Below are 13022 nucleotides of genomic sequence, written 5' to 3'. Positions count from 1 at the left end.
TCGAAATTGAATTCGAGTATTCTTCCCGGCATATATTAGAAATCGATCAGTCAGGAACAGAAAGCACTCGATCTCACTCGGGTTGATTCGGGCGAGTTCGTGTCTCTGACTCGGGAGCGAGTCAACGAGTGAGGTCTTATCACAGTCGGCCATGGTTCATGTGGACATCCGTCGATTTCTTTACTCGAGTTACAACAGGAAGTCACTCGAGTTGACTCGAATACATGCTTGACTCGAGTTAAACGAGTTAAAATATTCGACTCGTCACATCACTAGTCTCTTCAGTGTCTGTTAGTTTCTTAGTGTGTAGTCAAATGAAAATCCACAGCCCGTTTCCAATCATTCGGCGAGGACAGGAATTGTGCCGGCTGCCGAAGCCTGTCGCACTCCTCTGGGCAATTATTAAAGACTGACAGATGAAATGAAATGATATTAGGGAGTGTTGCTGGAATGAAATATGACTGGGAAAACCGGAGTACCCGGAGAAAAACATGTCCCGCCTCCGCTTTGTCCAGCACAAATCTCACATTGAGTGACCGGTATTGGAACCAGCGGTGAGAGACTTGTGCCACGGGGGCTTTATTGAGTACTCAAATACTAAATGATATATTATTGTATAATTACGCCATGCTTCTATTTAATTGGCCGGCCCCGTGGTGTAGAGGTAGCGTGCCTGCCTCTTACCCGAAGGCCCCGGCTTCGATTCCCGGCCAGGTCAGGGATTTTTACCTGGACCTGAGGGCTATTTCGAGGTCCACTCAGCCTACGTGATTAGAATTGAGGAGCTATCTGACGGTGAGGTAGCGGCCCCGGTCTAGAAAGCCAAGAATAACGGGCAAGAGGATTTGTTGTGCTCACCACACGACACCTCGTAACCTGCAGGCCTTCGGGCTGAGCAGCGGCCGCTTGGCAGGCCATGGCCCTTCAAGGGCTGTAGTGCCATGGGGTTTGGTACGGTTCTATTTAATTGTAATACAAATGTAATTATTGTTCCTTTTGGTGAAAGTTCTGTGGTAGAGTATCGACCGAAAATCTCAAAAAAATTATTACTACCGCACTTAAGTTGGTAAACTGTCAACCTTAACCACTCTGTCGAAATTCGCTCAGAGGGCATCAAAAATATTTTATAGTTTTTTAAAATATTTTTAAATATTTTTTATAGTTTTTTTAAAATATTTTTGATGGAAAATCCCCCCGCCCGCTATATCCTACATACCCGGGTAATTTTTGTTGTCTGTAAATGTCACCCCCCCCCCCCCATTTCTAATTCCCTATCGCCGCTACTGATCGAGGCTAATATTAATATTGTTAAATAGAGTTGGGAGACGGAATGGAAGGATCGCTAGTGTGGGAGATGTGAAGGTATCTGACTCTGTGAAGCGGGAAGGAACACAGAGAAAGAACGATGAAACAAGATGTTCCGAGCGGAAATATCCATTTAAAATTCCGTGGTGGAAAATCAGGTCAGCTGCCTGTCATGTGCAGCAATGCCATATGTATTTACGTTGATACCGGCTGAAGTTCGCCTCTGTGGTGTAGTGGTTAGTGTCACCCCCGGAGGCCCGGGTTCTGTTTCCGGCTCTGCCACGAAATTTTAAAAGTGGTACGAGAGCTGGAACGGGGTCCACTCAGCCTCGGGAGGTCAGCTGAGTAGAGGTGGGTTCGATTCCCACCGCAGCCATCCTGGAAGTGGTTTTCCGTGGTTTCCCACTTCTCCTCCAGGTAAATGCCGGAATGATACCTAACTTAAAGCCACGGCCGCTTCCTTCCTTCTTCCTTGTCTATCTCTTCCAATATTCCAATCCTCCACAAAGCACTTGTTCAGCATAGTAGGTGAGGCCGCCGGGGCGAGGTACTAGTCCTTCTCTCCAGTTGTATCCCCCGACATAAAGTCTCACGCACCAGGACACCGCCCTTGAAGTGGTAGAGGTGGAATCCCTCTCTGAGTCTCAGGGAAAAATCAACCCTGTAGGGTAAACAGATTAAGAAAGAAAGAAAGAAAGAAAGAAAGAAAGAAAGAAAGAAGGAAATATACCGGCTGAGTAGACGGATAAGTGAAGATAAAGTTTATCTGTGGGTTTGAAGTAACAAAAATCTTGTGGGGTGAAGTGTGCGAACTATGGCGCACATATGGATTTGGCACTGTTTCACGGCTGGATTACCTTCCTGACGTCAACCGTATGTGGAGGGATGTAATCACAATTGCGTGTTTCTCTGGTGATTGGTAGTGTGGTTTATTGTCTGACTGTGAAGAGGAGACTGTTGGGATGAACACAAACACACAGTCCTCGAGTCAGGAGAATTAATCAGACAAGATTAAAATCCCCGACCCGGGCGTGAATCGAACCCGGAACTCTCTGAACCGAAGGCCTCAACGCCAAGGAGTCAGATTCATCTACTATGTATTTTCTGATTGAGTGAAATGATAGGTGTTTTTGAAATGTATGCAGCCATTTGTAAAGATATACTATGTTGTAGCTTCTTTTGCTACATTACATCACTTTTATATATCTATTGTTACTGAACATCGCTTCTCTAACTGAAGTAGGCCTAGCAACCTCCGATAACATCCTCACAATATGCGTCTCAATAATCAGCATAACATCGTCATAATATCTTTCTCCGTAAACACGATAATATCGTCACAATATGTGTCTCAATGATCAGGAAAACATCCTCACACAATGTGCCTCTAATATTAATGTCATCGGCTTTACGTCCCTCTAACTACTTTTACGGTTTCCGGAGACGATGATGTGCCAGAATTTAGTCCCGCAGGAGTTATTTTACGTGCTAGTAAATCTACCGATATAACCGGACCGAACCAGCATCGAACCCGCCAAGTTGGGGTCAAAAGGCCAGCGCCTCAACCGTCTGAGCCACTCAGCCCGGCATTATTATTTATTTTTCTTTCTTTCTTTCTTTCTTTCTTTCTTTCTTCCTTCCTTCGTTAATCCGTTACCCTCCAGGGTTGGTTTTTCCCTCGGACTCAGAGAGGGATCCCACCTCTACCGCCTCATGGGCAGTGTCCTGGAGCGTGAGACTTTGGATCGAAGGATACAACTGAGGAGGACCAGTACCTCGCCCAGGCAGCCTCACCTGCTATGCTGAACAGGCGCCCTTACGGCGGGGATGGGAAGATTGGAAGCGATAGTCAAGGGAGAGGGAAGGAAGCGGCCGTGGCCTTAAGGCTAGGGCCACACTTGCGTGTTTTCCCGCAGCGGGACTGCGTGTTTTTCACGCAGCTGGACGACCTGCGAGCGGGGTGGCCACACTTGCGGTTTGTTCACGCTGGATTTTTGCGTGTTTTTCATCAACTTGACGACAACACGTGGCCACACTTGCGTGTTTGTACGGCGTGATTATATTAAGTGTGTTGTATATTGTGATGCCGGCCCCGTGATGTGGGAGTAGCGTGCCTGCCTCTTACCTGGAGGCCCCGGGTTCCATTCCCGGCCAGGCTCCCCTGTGGGTGGGGGCGGTAGAATAACACCCACGGTATCCCCTGCCTGTCGTAAGAGACGACTAAAAGGGGACCCAGAGGGTTTGAACTCCGGAGCGTGGGTTGGCGACCATGGGGCCCTTAGCTGAGTCCTGGCAATTGCTTCCACTTACTTGTGCCAGGCTCCTGACTTTCATCTATCCTATTCGACCTCTCTTCGTCAACTCTTGTTCTTTTTCGACCCCGACGCTATTAGGTTTGCGAGGGCTAGGGAGTCTTTCATTTTCACGTCCTTCATGGCCCTTGTCTTCCTTTGGCCGATATCTTCATTTTTCGAAGTGTTGGATCCCTTCCATTTTTCCCTCTGATTAGTGTTATATGGAGGATGGTTGCCTGGTTGTACTTCCTCTTAAAACAATAATCATCACCACCACAATCCCGGCCAGGTCAGGGATTTTTACCTGGACCTGAGGGCTGGTTCGAGGTCTAGTCAGCCTACGTGATTAGAATTGAGAAGCTATCTGACGGTGAGATAGCGGCCCCGGTCTAGAAAGCGCAGAATAACGGCCGAGAGGAGTCGTCGTACTGTCTACACGACACCTCGTAATTTGTAGGCCTTCGGGCTGAGCAGCGGTCGCTTGGTAGGCCAAGGCACTTCAAGGGCTCTAGTGCAATGGGGTTTGGTTTTGGTTGTATATTGTGAGTAGCAAAACATCGCCATTGCTCTTCATATAGAAGAGCATTCCATTTTTAAATAATAATTCCGTTGTTGTGCTATGTGCTTGGTTGTTCTTCGCCGTCGTCAGCGTCAAAGAAAACATTGGATCCATCCTGTATTAAGTGACAGGTCATCAAATGGACAATTTGTGCTCCTACACTATAAACTAAAAGACAACCAAGATAATTTTTCTGAGTATTACAGAATGTCCGTGACCTTATTTGAACTGCTTTTCTGTATGTTGAAAAATGCTATCAGCGAAAGAAACACAAGGCTGCGGGAATGTATTCCTGAGGAAGAAAAACTCGCATTGACATTAAGGTGTCGTTAAGGCATGGGTACCTTTGTACCTCCAAAATTATCAGTTCACTGTCTAACATTCTCCTAAGTTTTAAACACGAACAAAACCGCAGCGTCTTCTTCCCGCAAGTATGGCCAGGCACTGCTGAGCGGGAGAACGTGAAACACGCAAAGAAAATGGACCCCGGCCCATTCTCGAGCGGGCGACCTTGAAGACGCGCCTTGTCTCTTGTCCCGCTGCGTCTTTTTCCCGCAAGTGTGGCCAGTCCCATTAAAGTCAGTGTTGTGCATTTTTAGCGCGTGTTTTCCCGCAGTCACACTGCGGGAAAAAACGCAAGTGTGGCCGTACACTAAGGTAGGTACTACCGCCGTCTCAATCTCTATATACTGCCTGCTCTGTGCCGCGAGAATTGCGTTTACAGCGACATTGCAGATGGCAGCACTTACCGCACCCAGTGCACAGGTTGCTGAAATGAGATTTGGTCCGTAACGCCAATATAAAATGAAATATAATCCTTAACATGTTACTAATTGAGAAGATAATGTACATACAGAAACTAACATTTCACATTTGAGCTTGGCTTAAGATATAGAAACGTAAAATATATAAAATCTTACCAATTAAAGTAGATACATTAGGATCATCCCACTGCAGTATGGTACATACAAATTTCAGGATTTTATCGACACGTGTAACGGAGCACCTTTTCAGTCATTTTCTTACTGTTATTTACCAGCAGTGGACGCAAAAAAAATTCTATCACTATTTCGCTGACCCTTTGTTCATGAGCAGATTTCAGGATACGTTTTACACCACATAACGCGTGCGTTCGCCATGTCATTAAATCCACCACCCAATCTCACTGAACTAAATAGAGCTTCTATTGCGTTTCCAGAAAATCATCTAGTGAGAACATAAAATAACCGTTTTTATAACAGATAAAACACACATTCCATTATAGATTTCACAGTTAGCGGGACAGCATCTGCCATCTCATTAGTCAGACACTTCAGTTTTTCACGTTTTGATTCCAACCGAATTATTTTAAAGTACTCGATGAAATGAAATGTCGTATGGCTTTTAGTGCCGGCATATCCCAGGACGGGTTCGGCTCGCCAGGTGCAGGTCTTTCTATTTGACACCCGTAGGTGACCTGCGCGTCGTGATGAGGATGGAATGATGAAGAAGACAGCACATACACCCAGCCCCCGTGCCATTGGAATTAACCAATTAAGGTTAAAATCCCCGACCCGGCCGGGAATCGAACCCGGGACCCTCTGAACCGAAGGCCAGTACGCTGACCGTTCAGCCAACGAGTCGGACAAAGTACTCGATGAAATCATTATTCAACCATTGTATGTATTTTATCTGCTAGTGAATAGAAATGCACACAATCTGGATTGTTTTTACCGATAGGCGTTACAATAATCATTTCTGAACTCAAAGGGATAGATCGGGGACTTCTAAGCCTTCAACGAGGAAGTAGTCAGCAGGACTAGTGAAGTTCTTTGAAAGTCGGATTACAAGAAAACACAACAGTTTATTCGCGAGCAGGAGATTTTACAGTATATGTGCCGCATACACTTTCAACGTTGACCACGCAAACGACCTTGTCACTGGTTCGGTCATAGAGGAGCCGTACCTAACTAGCCATTTAATCGGCGATCACTGTTACACTCCTCTCTGCTGGTCTGAGAGTTTTACATTCAGCTCTCTTTCCTTCACTAATTGGGAAATCCTGAGAAACACTATCAAGATTTTCCATTTAGGCTACCTGACCAGAGTACCTTGTGACGGAGCTGACACTAGACCAGGAGTTCTGCCATATTCGTAACCGTTCGGGATACTATTCCCCACGCTACATAGTACCGCGTGATTTGTTCTGACTGCCCGGATTTTGGGGATATTATGTATTTAATTTTTTAAAAGGTCGTTTTTCCTTTATATTTGGCTGCTTCCCTCACTTTATTCAGACGATCAATTTCTGGGTTGTCTTCGAATTGTCGTTGTACTCTTTTAACTTCACTCTGGTTACTCATCAGCTCTTATCGCAGTCTCAGAATTCTTGATCGGAGCCTCTAATGTCTGATTTTCTGATCAATGCTGTCATTCTTACTCGTTGGAATATTGACTTGGATTGATACATCGTTGTTCAAATGAATTTCATACTCGTCATCCAATATATTTCCTGCGGTTGAAGAGCTTGTTATATCACAGATTTCTTCCGAAGAAATATCTTGTTGCTGTCTGGTCTTTCGTGGAGCTATTTTCCTGGTTTGAAGGTAATGGGGATAATTCGAAGACCGACTAGGCACGCTCTCTGGCTTCAATATATTTTTCTTTTAGATTTATCTTTTATCTCCATCTCTAAAATTCAGGCTACAAACACGAGAATAATCGGATGGAATCCATTGATTACCCTTGCTTCATCTTTGCCTTGATATAGCGTTAAGCCAATTTTCCAAAAGTTCTTTACCTGGGGGGATGACAGGAATTCTCACACCTGAAGAATTTGGATTTCCTGCTTTGATATACAGAGAGGAGCACAACAATTAATCATTTTACAACCGGAGACACACACATAAATGTTCGATGCAAACGCACTGGAACACAACAACGTGGATACGGAGATAAGTTGGGCGCGTTAGCTGGCGCCCCTAGTGGAGGTTCGTGACACTAAGAGCTCACGCTGAGAAGCATGTTAACCGCATAGCATAGAGCAGGCAGTATATAGGATTGAGACGGCGGTGGTAGGTACTATCGCGGCATTTGCCTGGAGGAGAAGTGGGAAACTACGGAAAACCACTTCGATGATGGCTGAGGTGGGAATCGAACCGTCTTCTACTCAGTTAACCTCCCGAGGCTGAATGGACCCGGTTCCAGCCCTCGTACCACTTTCCAAATTTTGTGGCAGAGCCGGGAATCGAACCCGGGCCTCCGGGGATGGCAGCTAATCACGCTAGCCATCACACAACAGATGCGGACCATTATTATTATTATTATTATTATTATTATTATTATTATTATTATTATTATTATTATTATTATTTTGCACAAGGCTTTAGTAGCTGCAGTGCCCGAAGACATGTTCAGCTGGTCAGTTCTGTAGCTGCTTTCCCCAGTATACCCCAAGGGGGTGAGCTACATGTACTGCTGAGTGAGAGTGTTGTTGAAATTGTACGGGCTAGGAATGGAAAGTAAGTGGTCGTGTCCTTGAGAGAGGTGCCATCTCTGCATTTGTCAGGAAATGAAATGGGAAACCACGGAAAATCATTTCGAGGATGGCCGACGAGAGATACGAACGCAACTGCCTCGCGAGTACAGAGCAAGCAACCGTAACTGGCCGTGCCGCAATGCACTGCGGTAATATATTGCGCTGTGGACTCTGAACGGCTGTGCTTTCGCATATTCAATACCTGGGAGATTTGACTATAAATAGTTCACTTACAGACTATTGTCATGGTGATATATTTTACGCAGCAGTATAATAATCCTTCTGCCACCGAAAACATTCGTCGTGTTAGTGTGACGTTAAACCACTATAATAATAATAATAATAATAATAATAATAATAATAATAATAATAATAATAATAATAATAATCATTAATAATAATAATAATAATAATAATAATAATAATGTCCGCCTCTGTGGTGAAGTGGGTAGCATGATTAGCTGCTACACTCGAAGGCCCATGTTCGATTCCCGGCTCTGCCACGAAATTTGAAGAGTGGTACGAGGGCTGGAACAGGAGGTCAACTGAGTAGAGAGGGGTTCGATTCCCACCTCAGCCATCCTCGAAGTGGTTTTCCGTGGTTTCCCTGCTTCTCCTCCAAGCAAATGCCGGGATGGTACGGTACCTAACTTAAGGCCACGGCCGCTTCCTTCCCTCTTCCTTGTCTATCGCTTCCAACCTTCCCATTCCCCCCACAAGGCATAGCAGGTGAGGCTGGCTGGGCAAAGTACTGGTCCTCCTCCCCAGTTGTAAAAACCTGATGCCTTGCACCTCATTAAAATTGCTTGGCATTCACATTTGCAGCAATTTAAAATGGAAGAAGCATGTTGAGGAAATAAGGTGCAAAGCATACAGAGTCCTGGGATTCATCCGCAGATCTCTATTGGGATCCAGGAAGAAAGCAGTTCAGACAGCCTATTTGTCATTCATTAGTACGGCCAGTACTGTTGTACGGGCTTCCCTCCTGGCACCCTACTACAGTGGAGAACATGATGAATCTAGAGGGAGTTCAACGCCGAGCAGAACGACTAATCACTCAACACGATCATTTAAATACAGCCAGGCCACTGCCCCCCATAATAAACCTCTGTAAACAAATAGATATTGCTTTCCTGAGAAAATCCCTCGCAGGTTACATTCATATAAAACCTTTCAACCGCTTACAGCTGAACTATCGTTCCGCTCAAAGAGGTCGAGGTGTGTCCATTTTCCCTCCATTTGCAAGAACAGCATCATATCAAAGTGGCTTCTTTAATCGCTCTGCTCGGCTGTGGAATGAACTCCCACCACAGATAAAAGAACTACATGCAGAAACTTTTTGTAAAGGGGTAAAAAAGGATGTACATATAACGAAACCTTCTGCAAATAACATATTTTTTTCTACTATGTGAATGTTCAGTATAGTGTGAGGACGAATTAAAGTTTATGGGATCCCGAGTGATTGAGACTGTATGTGGGTATGAGTGAATCGCCCTGGCTAATGTATATGTGGGGATGAGAGAGAGAGAGAGAGAGAGAGAGAGAGAGAGAGATATTACTTGAATGTTGAACGGTAACTATATAGCCTATAAGCACACTATGTAGAATGCAATTGTATATTTGAATATTGTAATTTTAAGTGGTGATGGAGGCACCTTCGTGTATGAGGGGCTATTCCCTTTCTCCATTCACCATTCCTAAATTGTACCTACAATTAGTGGAAAACAAATAATAATAATAATAATAATAATAATAATAATAATAATAATAATAATAATAATAATAATAATAATCCGCCTCTGTGGTGTAGTGGTCAGTGTGATTAGATGCCACCCGCGGAGACCCGGGTTCGATTCCCAACTCTGCCACGAAATATGAAAAGTGGTACGAGGGCTGGAACGGGGTCCACTCAGCCTCGGAAGGTCAACTGAGTAGAGGTGGGTTCGATTCCCACCTCAGCCATCCTGGAAGTGATTTTCCGTGGTTTCCCACTTCTCCTCCAAGCAAATGCCTGGATCGTACCTAACCTAAGGCCACGGCCGCTTCCATCCCTCTTCCTTGCCTATCCATTCCAATCTTCCCATCCCCCACCAAGGCCCCTGTTCTATATAGCAGGTGAGGCCGCCTGGGCGAGGTACTGGTCATTCTTCCCAGTTGTATCTCCCGACCCAATGTCTCACTCTCCAGGACACTGCCCTTGAGGCGGTAGAGGTGGGATCCCTCGGTGAGTCCGAGGAAAAGCCGACCTTGGAGGGTAAAGATATTAAGAAATAATAATAATAATAATAATAATAATAATAATAATAATAATAATTTTGTCTTCAATAAGTATCGATTTTGAGAGATGTCATGGTGTTCAAATTTTTTGTCCTGCAGATATTTTTTAACGTGCCAGTAGCCAAAGTCACGGAGTTATCGTATTTAAACTCCTTTAAATGCTACTGACTTCTCCCAGGATCGAACCCGTTGCTTTAGGAACGGAAGGCCAAGGATTATCTGACTGTACGACTGGGATCTAGTACACCGCCAGGCTGAATGGCTCAGACGGCTGAGGCGCTGATCATCCGACCGCAATATGGCAGGTTCAATCCTGGCTCAGTCCGGTGGTATATGAATGTGCTCAGCCCCGTGTCAGTAGTTTTACTGGCATGTAAAAGACTCCTGCAGGACAAAATTCCGGCACTACGACGTCTCCAAGAACCGTCAGAAGTGCCGGTAGTTAATGGGACGTAAAACCAATAGCATTATTATTATTATTATTATTATTATTATTATTATTATTATTATTATTATTATTATTATTATTATTATTATTATTATTACCTAGTGTACCGTTATTTTATTTCTTACTTCATGACGCCGAAAAACCAAGTCACCTTGTGCGGCTCATTTGTACGGAATCCGGGTAACACGGAGTTCACGATAACATCTTCACAGTGTGTGTCGTAATAATCACGATAACCGGGCGAGTTGGCCGTGCGGTTAGGGACGCGCAGCTGTGAGCTTGCATCCGGGAGATAGTGTGTTCGAATCCCACTGTCGGCAGCCTTGAAGATGTTTTTTCATGGTTTCCCATTTTTACACCAGGCAAATGCTGGGGCTGTACCTTAATTAAGGCCACGGCCGCTTCCTTCCCACTCCTAGCCCTTTCCTATCCCATCGTCGCCATAAGACCTGCCTGTGTCGGTGCGACGTAAAGCCACTAGTAAAAAAAAATCACGATAATATCCTCACCTGATGTGTCTCAGTGATCACTACATTATTGTCACACAATTTATCCCAATGATACGATAATATCCTGACAAAATGTCTTAATGATCACGAAAATATCACGCAATATAGTTAACGATCATGATAAAACATTCACAAAGTGCGTCTTAGTAATCACGATAATATCCTCACGAGGTGTGTCTCAATGATCACAATAACGTCATCATAAAATATGTCAATAATACTGTATTAATAATATCCTCACTAAATATGCCTCTATCATGATAATATCATCACAAAATTTGTCTCAGTTATCATAAGAACATCGTCACAGAATGTGTCTTAATGATCGCAATAATATCGTCGTAGAATGTGTCTCAATGATCAGAATAATTTCCTCACAATATGTGTCTCCGTGATCACAACATCATCGCAGAGTAGCGTGCAAGTTGCTCTATTTTCTAATCGCATTTGAATGCCACAAATGTGACTAGAACACGTCTCTCTATGTACAGGAAAAGGTGGATGCACTTACCTGTTCACTGCGGTGTTGTGTCAGAGACTACATAACGAATACTGCAGGTTGTCTGTCTTTCTCAACACTTCAAGAGCTTCGTTGCGGCTCAGGGAATAGAAGTGCAAGGAGGGGAGGGTACACCACAGTATCTTCCGTCCGCTCGCTGTTAACCGGAAAGGGGATTAATGGAACGTGGAAATGACGACGGAAATTCAGGACGGAGATAGTGCGAATGGAAATAAAAGGATGTTAATTGTAGGCGTTAACACAGGTCAGGAAAGTGCTGGTCATCTGTTGTTGTTGTTGTTGCTACTGCCGCTTCACGTAAAGGGCGTAGAACAGCCCCGAGTATCATCTATTGATAACTTGTGTAGATGTGGTGTTTGTACTTATATACATACTGTACGCGCACTTTTTATTGATAGATTTTTGTACTCTTTGAGGAGTAAGAAGGGAGCACTGCCGGTTCCGGTAATACTGCCAACTGAATGGAAATTAAATCTGAATTGAATCGATAATATGATCGATCGATATGAATTTTCTAAACCTTTATTATCTTAACGCCAACAACTGTGTCACACACACAATATATAATCCTATATAATATTTCCCGATGCGAAACGTGTTCCTAGCATGAATTCTATAGTTTGGCTTTGCTGTGTAAACAACAACAGTACGAGTACGTAAAGTGTACGCCAGATGTCACACAGCGATCATAAGCGATTCTTAGTTTGTGTTTCATAGGTTGCCAATACGAATCTCGAAGATAACCAAGTCGACAGATTCAGCACTAGGGTGTAAATCTATCGCTAAAAAGTGCTCAGATACTACTAGCCATTACCCGCATCTTCGCTCGCGTGGATTTCGTAATTTGATAAAAGTAATCGTTCCACGGTACTGCACTAAGACATTATCAGAAAAACCCTAACGTATAAAAACTCATAAAATAAAGTACAAATAAAGTATAAAAACTCAACGAAAAATTGAGTTTCATTTACCCCAGAATCACTTTGTAAACCACGTATGTGGTACTGACTTTCTTTCTTTCTTTCTTTCTTTCTTTCTTAATCTGCTTACCCTGTAGGATTGGCTTTTCCCTCGGACTCAGCGAGGGATCCCACCTATACCGCCTCAAGAGCAGTGTCCTGGCGCATGAGACATTGGGTCGGGGGATACAACTGGGGAGAATGACCAGTACCTCGCCCAGGCGACATCAGAAAATACGACAACATCATAAAGATAATGATACAAGTATTCAAACTTGATGTCGGAGAAAACCCTATCTAGCAGTCTAGTGAGCATGGCTGCCCCCGTGGGGAGCACGAAAGGCACGTGGTTGTACTCATACAAGTTCCAATCCGTGACAAAAAAAAGCTGTTAGACCTAGATGTTTCGATTCTTCAGCTAGAGGGATCTGGTTGTACGCCTGATTGACATCAAGGATTGTAAAGAACTTAGCTTTCCGAAACCATGAAAAGCAAGAATGAAGGTCGGGAAGAGGCACAGATTGTAACACTACCTTCTGATTTAAAGCCCTATAATCAATGAAGCCACCTTGGGTTTTCGGCACCAGAAAAATGGGCGATGAATACGCCGACTTAGAAGGTCGAATAATACCAT

The 13022-nt window shown here is 44.1% G+C and overlaps 1 protein-coding gene across 1 annotated transcript in view; it reads right to left on the bottom strand.

Moving 5' to 3' along the window:
• LOC136864755 (retinol dehydrogenase 11) overlaps window positions 1-11512 on the bottom strand; it is a 391683-nt gene extending 380171 nt beyond the window's left edge. Inside the window, exon 1 of the mRNA XM_068226403.1 lies at window positions 11421-11512. The gene's annotated coding sequence lies outside the window, so the exon portion shown is untranslated. The remainder of the gene's footprint in view (window positions 1-11420) is intronic.
• Between the last annotated feature and the right edge of the window lie 1510 nt (window positions 11513-13022).

This window comes from Anabrus simplex, chromosome 2, assembly GCF_040414725.1.
Source record: "Anabrus simplex isolate iqAnaSimp1 chromosome 2, ASM4041472v1, whole genome shotgun sequence".
Lineage (NCBI taxonomy): Eukaryota > Metazoa > Arthropoda > Insecta > Orthoptera > Tettigoniidae > Anabrus > Anabrus simplex.
Note: the sequence above shows the minus strand (reverse complement) of the source record. Positions and strands in the feature narration are given on the sequence as shown.